Below are 9,529 nucleotides of genomic sequence, written 5' to 3'. Positions count from 1 at the left end.
CCTCACTCTCACTATTCACGATTAAAGAGGAGCAGCTCTCCTTCGGAATCCCACTCTTACCTGCCCACATCTTTCTTGCCTTTCTTCCCCATCTCTTTTTTTTTTTATCATTTTGCAACTCAGTAGGTTCAAGAGTAAAATTAAACCATTTTATTCATTTATTTTATCAAATATTTATTGAACACTTAATATGTTTCAGGCTCTGGGCTATGAGCTGGAAATACAGTGGTGAACAAAATAGACATGGCCCCTACCCTTGTGGGTAAAGTGAAGGAGATAGACAGTTTTAAAGTAGAATAAATACATGTAACTAAGATCCAGCATACCACGCGGCGCAGGCAAAAGTTTTTAAAACAAATATGTGTAAATATATAATTACTAACTGTGATAGTGACAGAAATGAAAACCTAAGGAGAACCTAATTTAGAATTGGGGCACCAGGGAATGCCTCTGAGAGGAGGTAATATTTAAGACAATGCCTGAAAGTGAGTAGGAGTTAACAGGGGAATACAGCTGATCCAAGTCCCCAGGTAGGAAGGAGCTAGGAAGGGTAACCAGGGTCGCTAGATCACCATCATAGTAAGCACGGGAGAGAGTTGGGAGGCAGTGCTGGAGGATTAAGAGGGATACAGGCCCTTTCTGGACACAAGGAGAAATCTGGATTTTATTCCAAGAGTAATAGGGAGCCATTAAAGGTTTTCAACAGAGGATTTACATGATCCAATTTGTGTTTTTAAAAAGATCGCCGTGAAGAGTACATGATGTGTAATTCCATTCCAATTAAGTTCAAGAACAGGCAAAACTGATCTAGGCAGGTGGAAATTGGAAGAGTGGTTGCTATGGGGAGAGGGGAAAAGGGCATAAAGAAATTTCCTGGGGTGATGGAAATTTTCCACATCTTGGAGTGGTGGTTACACAGGTGTTGTATTCATTTACCAAAACTCATCAAAATGTAAGTTAATATTCGTGCATATCTGTATATACATTTTAACTTCATTGAAAAATAATGATTGAGGGACTTCCCTGGTGGCGCAGTGGTTAAGAATCCGCCTGCCAATGCAGGGGACATGGGTTCGATCCTTGGTCCGAGAAGATCCCACATGCCGTGGAGCAGCTAAGCCTGTGCGCCACAACTACTGAGCCTGCGCTCTAGAGCCTTTGAGCCACAACTACTGAGCCCACGTGCCACAACTATTGAAGCCCGCGCTCCTAGAGCCTGTGCTCCGCAACAAGAGAAGCCACCGCAATGAGAAGCCTGCGCACCGCAACAAAGAGTAGCCTCCACTTGTAGCAACTAGAGAAAGCCCGCACACAGCAACGAAGACCCAATGCAGCCATAAATAAATAAATAAATAAATTTATAAATTTATTTTTTTTAAAAAGAAAGAAAAACAATGATCTGGAATTCCCTGGCAGTCCAGTGGTTAGGACTAGGCACTTTAACTGCCGGGGCCAGGTTCACTCCCTGGTCAGGGAACTAAGATCCTGCAAGCCTGTGGGGTGCAGCCAAAAAAAAAAAAGGAAAGAAAGAAAGAAAAAGGATGATCACTTCACTCTGACTGCAGTTACTTTGTGAAGCAGTTTCAAGTTCAAACTACGTAAAATTGAGGTTATAGAAATTTGTTTAAAACCCTGAAGACCCAGGAAGACTTAGAGACTCTCAGGCCTCAAAGTACTATTTAGTTCACTTAAAACTTCTGGGCTCTGAAAGAAAAATGGAAGGGAGGAAGCCAACTAAGAAATGGGATACCTTCTACAATAGCTCCTGTGGAATATATGCTCTAATTATCAATTATGCCCTGATATATCTACCTTTGAGTTCTTCTCACAGACTAAATCAAAGTTTGACTTAGAAATATATTAACTTAAATGCAATGAGCATCTGCCTGGAAGGTTAAACTGGGTGTCCCAGCTGTCTCCAAAAGAGTCTTTCAGTGGGACTTCATTGTATACTGGAATCAGCTGAGCAGCTTTAAAAATTTTGATGCCTGGGTGCAACCCCCAGAGATTCTGATATAATCAGTCTGGGGTGCGGCCTCAGCATCCAGGTTTTTTAAGAGCTCCCCAGGGAGAAGCCAAGGCTGAAAATCAGTGCTTGCCCAGTTCCACCTGGATTCCATTCCTCTATCTTTAAAATGACTCCCTTCAAAGATTCACTGAGCATTTTTTGCATAATAAGGGCCCTAGAAACTGCCATCTCCTTCTATTGGATTATTTAAAGTAAACTTTAAGATGCTACATTAAGATTTAGATTTCGGTACCTTCCCAGTCCCCAGGTCTCACACTGGTCTTAGTGCTGACCTGGAATCTACTGCCCTCCACCTCCCCACACCGATTTTGGGACGTCTGCCCTCTGGATATAATCCTCCTATGGTTCAGTATCCAGTTCCCCTTGGCAATGCCCTGGGTTTGCTCTTGGCTGTGTTTTCTGATTGACCTTTTTCCACCTCAGTTGTTAAACTTTTGTGTCTCCATATCCAGCTCCTTTTGGTCTGAGAGGGAAGGAATGTATGAGGGAAGAACAAACCTCCCCCCTCCCCCCTCTTTGCCCTGCAGGCTTAACAGGAGAGTGGGGAAGTGCAAATCCCAGTTTGATGGGCAGTACTGAGTGATTACATTCGAGCTTCAGGCAGAGCAAAACTGCCTCTTTCCGTCCCATTGTTTTTTGTTTTTTCTTTTTTTTCAGGTATATTGTTTGTCCCCCCTCTAACCCCCACCCACAAAAAGTCTTCCAAAACTTGTTCAGGATTTTCAGAAACTGTCTGATTTCCACCACATGTGTACACTGCACCCTGAGAGTGAGTTCACTGCATTATTCATTTGTTTTTCCTCTTTATTTTTCTTTCCTTTTTTTTTTTGGTTTGATTTTTCTTTTTTGTTGTTTCAATACTCGTTTGTTGCCCACCTACCAAGTGCCAGGTGACACATCTCCGAGTCCTGATGTTTAATTTACAAAATAAAGTGCTCTTCTCAAAACACATTCAATTGTATTACAGTACTTTTCTTCCTCAGACAGAAAAGCAGATGCACTATTTGAGGATATGAATTACAAAATGGTAAAATCCCATGGTATAAGAATATTAATACATGTTCTAGTGAATGTGTAAATATGGAGAAAATGAACATTTCCCAAGTTAAAAAATTCACCAAGAATTATATGATTCCAAAGCTGGGGAACTGAGGCCATTGCAGATACTGTTGCTACCTGAGCTGCTAAACAAAAATCATTTCACCACAGACTTTTGTTCAAATTAGTCTTGAAAAACATTTGAATTGATGGGAGATCTTCAGGAGGATAGATGTTGTTTAAAACAAAACGATCTTATGTCTGAGTTTTCTAAACGTGAGTCTATTTCCCCATCTGGACTGCCAGTTCCTGAAACTCAGGAACCTTCTTGTCTCAACATCCCCTCCCCCAGTGAAACAGAATTTTTGCATGAGGTAGGTGTTCAACAAAACTCTGTTGGGGACTTAAAGGGAATGGTTCATTTCACATGGTAATGTGCCTTTCTGAAATAATGAGGTTAAAAAAATGGCTTTCAGGAAATATGTAACGGAGAATTACAAAGCAAGAAACTGACTGTGGTTATCCTGCCTTGTCCAGTTAGGACAGAAGTCTCCTGTCTTGGAGGACGTTGGGAGGCCATTGTCTACTTTTCTATTACCTGCCTTGCCCAGTGAGTGCTAAGGGAGGGGAGGCCTGGAAGAAATACAGGGAGGAGCCCATATTCTAGGGCGAAGGTGTTCAAACTGCAGTACTAGAAGAATGTCCAGGGGTAAGGAGCTGTGTAGAATTTTTAAGAAATTCTGTTCCCAGACCCTCAACTGTACCTTTCCATAGCATGACTCAGGCTATCCGTCCCCTTTTCCCCTTCACAACAGCCTTTCTCCTACCTTAAAGAAAGAAGACTCCTCATGTCCATCCTGAATATTACTGCAGTGTAACGATGTCCCAAGTGTGAGAACTTCTAAGATGCCATACAAATCGACAATTGGAAATGGCCTCTCTAACGTTTAATCAAGATGCCATAAATCCTCCTTAGCTTCCAGCCTTCCCCAGACTTAAACATATTTCTGTTAAGGGTGCATCACTGATTTATAAATGGGGTGTTTCAGCCTTGGAATGTTCTAAAATAGTGTGGACAATGGGAGTGGTGGTGATTCTTGTTTAACAACTCTTTTTTTTTGATTCTCCAACTATTGTCCAAGAGTGCACTGCTCATAAAAGAAAGTCTGGGGAAAGCAAAGAGCGCTTCAGTAAGAAATAGTGAAAGGCTTAAAATAGCTTTTATTATGAATTTAAGTTTTAAAAATTCTCATCTATTACAGCACTAATCCTCAGGATGTGTCATTAGCTGGAAAGAAAACACAGTTGGGTAGCTGAAGCAGTATAGGTTAGTAAGGCTAGTTCTTTTAAATGTAACTAGAAAGTTTCCTTGGAGTACCAGATCTTTCAAAAGTTTTTGACACGGGATTAAAACCCATAGATAAACATTTTAAGTAATTTCTTTTAGATTTTGTGTGGAGTATTAAATACAATAATTACAGCATGTTTTATTAAGTCACACCCAAAATATTTATTACCTTACTACAGACCACCTGTTTGTTTTCTATGTTGCATAAAAAGTTACCACTGTTACCTGAAAACTAGGTTTGCCTCTTGGTGGGTGTTGAGCCAAAAGACAACCAAGCCAAAGAGCAGGAGAAGAAAGGATTTATTACTTGAAGTAAGCAAGGAGAACACCGGGGATCTTTCCCAAAGCAGTGTCTCCCTGAACAGCAAAATTGGGGAAGTTTTAAGCTAAGGGTACCTGTTTATTCATGAAGGGGTTCGGGCTGGTGTATGCATATTCATGAAGGGGCTTGAGCAGAAGAGAATTCAGCATAGAATTGGGGCAAAGGTTGCCAGAGTCCAAGGTTTAATTGACTGAAGTCACAAGGGTCAGAAAAGAACAACATCATCATTCCTTACATTCAGACCAGTTTGGGGTCTCAGCATCCTCCACGTGGGTGGAGGCCATAGTTCCTGCAGAACTCGAAGTTCTGTATCAGATTGTTATGTATATCCCTTGAGGAGGAACCAGCACTGTATTTATTGCTCATGTATTGTTTCTTGACTGCTTTTCCTTTGTTCTTGCATTCCCTCACTTGTCTTAAGATCATTAATTACTGAGACCTGTTAAAGGGCAAGCATTGTGGCCAGGAGGCAAAAAATGGCTCCTCTTATGTCAAGAAAGCCATGCCTAGTTCTCTTTCTCCAGGGACCTCCTACCCTATCTGCTTATACCAGATAGGTGTAAGCTTAGAAGCTCAAAAAACATACATTGACTGCACAGAGGGTCGGCATCCCTAACCCCTGTGTTTTGTTTTGTTTTTTCGTTTTGGCCATGCCACGTGGCATGCTGGATCTTAGTTCCCCAACCAGTGATCGAACCTACACCCCCTGCAGTTGGAAGTGCGGTGTCTTAACCACTGGACCACCAGGGAAGTCCCTCAAAGAGCATACATTGATTATTGCAGTTTCCATGGATCAGGAGTCCTTGACAGGGTTTAACTGAATCTACTACTCAGGTTCTCAAAGGCTGCAATCAATGTATAATCTGGGGGTCTGATCTCATCTGAGGCTAGAGATCCTCTTCCGACTTGCTAGTGGTTGCCTGAATTTAGCTTGGTTGTAGGACTGAGGTACCAGCTTTCTTGCTGGCTGTCAGCTGGGGTCCACTTTCTGCCCCTAGAGGCCCCTGCAGTTCCTTGCCAGGTGGTCCTCTCATAAGCACTCTCAAAACATGGGCGCTTACTTCTTCAAAGCCAGAAAGAGAATCTCACCGGTCAGTTAAAACAGGCTTATAGAATGTAACCTAATCAAGGGAGTAGCTATCCCATCGTATTCACAGGCCCCACCCACACTCAGGAGGAGGGGATGATGAGAGGGTGTGTACACCAGGACAGGAATCTTAGGGGACATTTTAGAATTCTGCCTATCACACCATTTTCATCTTATTTCTATTTTCAAAAATGTTTAATGTTTTCTACCTTCTATTACCAAAACCAAAATTATATTTTAGTGTCTGGAACAGCTGATTAATTTTTAGCATTAGATAACTTTCTATTTTTGCTAAGTACATAGGAAAAATGCGATGATGTCCAGAAAAATTAATGGAATAATTTCAGGATTCATCTTTAATTAATGGAATTATTTCATAATCCTTATGTAACTGTTTCTAAAAAACAAATACCAGGGACCAATATGCACACATATATTTGCTTAGGAATGTCACATCTCTTATCATACCTCCAACTTTATAAGTAACATAATTTTAGCTGTACATTATATTGCATTATTGCAAATTAAATGATATCAGCCTTAGATTTAGTATCATGTTTTATCACTTATAATAAAAAAAGATTAATTTATATTAGGCCAAAGGTGATTTAATCTTATCTGGCTGCTTTTAGTGACCTATTTTATATGATACATCCTTATAACATTCTTTATCAAATTCATCATCTCTGAATCAACAGCTTTCTTGTTCCAGAAAGTAGTGTGCTTGCTAGGACAGGGTTTTGGCTGCCTAGGAATTTTACCTGTACCTGGAGGTGATACTTAATCTTCATGGTAATTTTCCTTCCATAATAAAATGATAGATTAACTGTGATTTTCATTACCTACTTTATTCCTTTACCACTATTATCGTGGATTTAAGTATGATTTATTAATTTAATTATTTGGTAGAGTTGCAGTCCACCTAGCTAATATTTTAATTATAATTGCAGCAGATGCTGCATTTGTTCATCCCACCTACCACAAAAAGAGTTTTCTCATGTACATTCTGTAAATACTTATTGAATGCGTTCTATCTGAATAATAAGCAGTATACTCCCCAAGTTCCATATGGTCAGGAACTATTTATTTCTTGTCCATGTTTATATCCCATTATGTATCACAGTGCCCAATATATAGTAAATACTTCATAGTATTGATTGAATGATTGGTTGAAGACTAAATACAAAGATAACCTCAATATCCTTAAAAAGCTTAATACCAAATGGGTGAAATAATACAAATGTACAAATAACTACTATAGTGCTAGATTTATAAAATAGAAAATATCATGTACCAGGTTCTAGAGAAATAGAAATATTTTAAAATGAAAATAGGGCTTCCCTGGTGGCGCACTGGTTAAGAATCCGCCTGCCAATTCAGGGGACACGGGTTCGAGCCCTGGTCCGGGAAGATCCCACATGCCGCAGAGCAACTAAGCCTGTGAGCCACAACTCCTGAGCCTGCGCTCTAGAGCCTGCGAACCACAACTACTGAAGCCTGGGCGCCTAGAGCCCTTGCTCTGCAACAAGAGAAGCCACCGCAATGAGAAGCCCGCGCACCACAGCAAAGAGTAGCCCCCGCTTGCCGCAACTAGAGAAAGCCTGCGCACAGCAATAAAGATCCAACGCAGCCAAAAATAAATAAATAAAATTTAAAAAAAATAAAAATGAAAGTAAGTGAAGATTTCAAGTAGAAGCAATACTTGTGGTGAAGTGGATTAAAAAATGGGCCTTGATAAAGTTTTAACTCAAACGTATTTGTTGTTACTTGAATTGATAAAAATAGGTAGAAACATCAAAAAGTTCAGTGAAATATCAGAGGCTCCATACAAGAGGTGTTAAGTGGCAGAGGTGTTTCCAAGAAAACATCACCTGGATTCCTGACCATTTTTGAATTCTCTAGGAGCTGGCCTAATAATTATACCATACTTTGGTTATGTTTAGGGGACATTACTGTGTCTTTCAACTTGAGCCAGTGCCCTCTTTGGCAACGCACTTGAGCCAGTGCCCTCTTTGGTACAAATCTTCTGCACAAACTTTTCCTCAGAAGGTCTGTGCTATTAGCATGGAACCTCACTTACTAATATGAAGTTAGCCTGTTATATTTACCACTTAACCACAGAGAAATTTCTGCCACATGAAGTCCAGGAAAAATTGTTAGACTACAGCAGATCATTCTGATTTATACCATTATCTCTCAAGTATGGAGACATATTTCGAATGAGAAAATACTGTTCAAGGGGCTTCCCAGCATTAGGAATTGGAAGCCAGAGAAGAAAATATTACTCATCTTAGTTTTCTCCGTTGGGTTTCTGACTCTTCCTTCGAGGCACTAGTACCAAAACTTAATTGGCTATGTGAAGTTATACAGTATTAATGATTACGAACTTTATGATTCATTCAAAAAACATTTATTGAGCTCCAGAGCAATATGCTAGGCAATGGGTGAAAATCTGAATCCAAAAGTGAAAAAAATAGGTGGTCACTGACCTTACAGAATGGAAGAGAGGTTATATTCATTCAAGTTTTTGTGACATTATCGAATACTTACTTTTAAAATTCTGTTAATTATACATTAAATATATTATTTACAGAAGTTTCAGTAGTATGTAAGTTGATCTTACAAAAATGTGATTAAATATTTTTTCTGTTTATTCATTTATTTTTATTTTATTTTTTATTGAGATATAACTGACATGTAACATATTAATTTCAGATGTACAACATAATGATTTGATATACGTATATACAGTTGACACTTGAACAACACAGGTTTGAATTGCGTGGGTCCATTTATGTGTGGATTTTTTTCAGTAAATGTGTACTACAGTACTATACAATCTGAGGTTGGTTGAATCTGCAGATGCTGAACTGCAGAAATGGAGGGCCAACTGTAAAGTGGATTTTCAACTGCAGGAGGTCAGTGCCCCTAACCCTCAAGTCGTTCACGGGCTGACTGTATTGCAAAATCATCACCACAATAAGTCTAGTTAACATCCATCACCACACATAGTTACAATTTTTTTTTCTTGTGATGAAAATTTTAAGATCTACTCTCTTAGCAACACTTAAATATAGAATACACTATTACTAATGTAGGGGAGCAAAATTTGCCACCCCAAAATGTGTCTCTTTGGCATGAAGATTATATTAGCCTTTTATTTTTAAGGCCCAAAAGCCTTAGGAAGAAACTTTGACCTTCCCCCTAACCTCTTAAAAGAATGTTCCAGGAAGGGAGCTATCACCAGAGATATTACAATACAAACTAGGTGTGGTAGATAGGGAGGAAGCTAGCGAAATCCTAGTTAAAATTCCTCTCTGTGTCCCATTGTCTCTGCATGACCCAGCAAACATTTGTTTACCTAATATCTGCTTATGCATCTCCATGTAAATTGCCTTCCTCTCCTTTGAAGTCCCAAACTACTACCCCAATGCCCTCTTTTGTCTTTAGGTGAAGATGGTATTTAAGGTGAGGGTTTAGACCATTACTCAGTTCTCCTGGGTCTTTCCTGTGTACACATGTTATAAAACTTTTGTTTGATTTTTCTCCTGTTAATCTGTCTCATGTCAATTTAATTGTTAGACCAGCCTGAAGAACTTAGAAGGGTAGAGGAAAACTCTTCCTCCCAGATACTAGCTATAGTCATCAATGCTGTACATTACATCTCCAGACCTTATTTATTTTGTAACTGGAAGTTTGCACCTT

Source organism: Balaenoptera ricei, chromosome 16 (assembly GCF_028023285.1).
Source record: "Balaenoptera ricei isolate mBalRic1 chromosome 16, mBalRic1.hap2, whole genome shotgun sequence".
NCBI classification, from domain to species: Eukaryota; Metazoa; Chordata; class Mammalia; order Artiodactyla; family Balaenopteridae; genus Balaenoptera; species Balaenoptera ricei.
Note: the sequence above shows the minus strand (reverse complement) of the source record.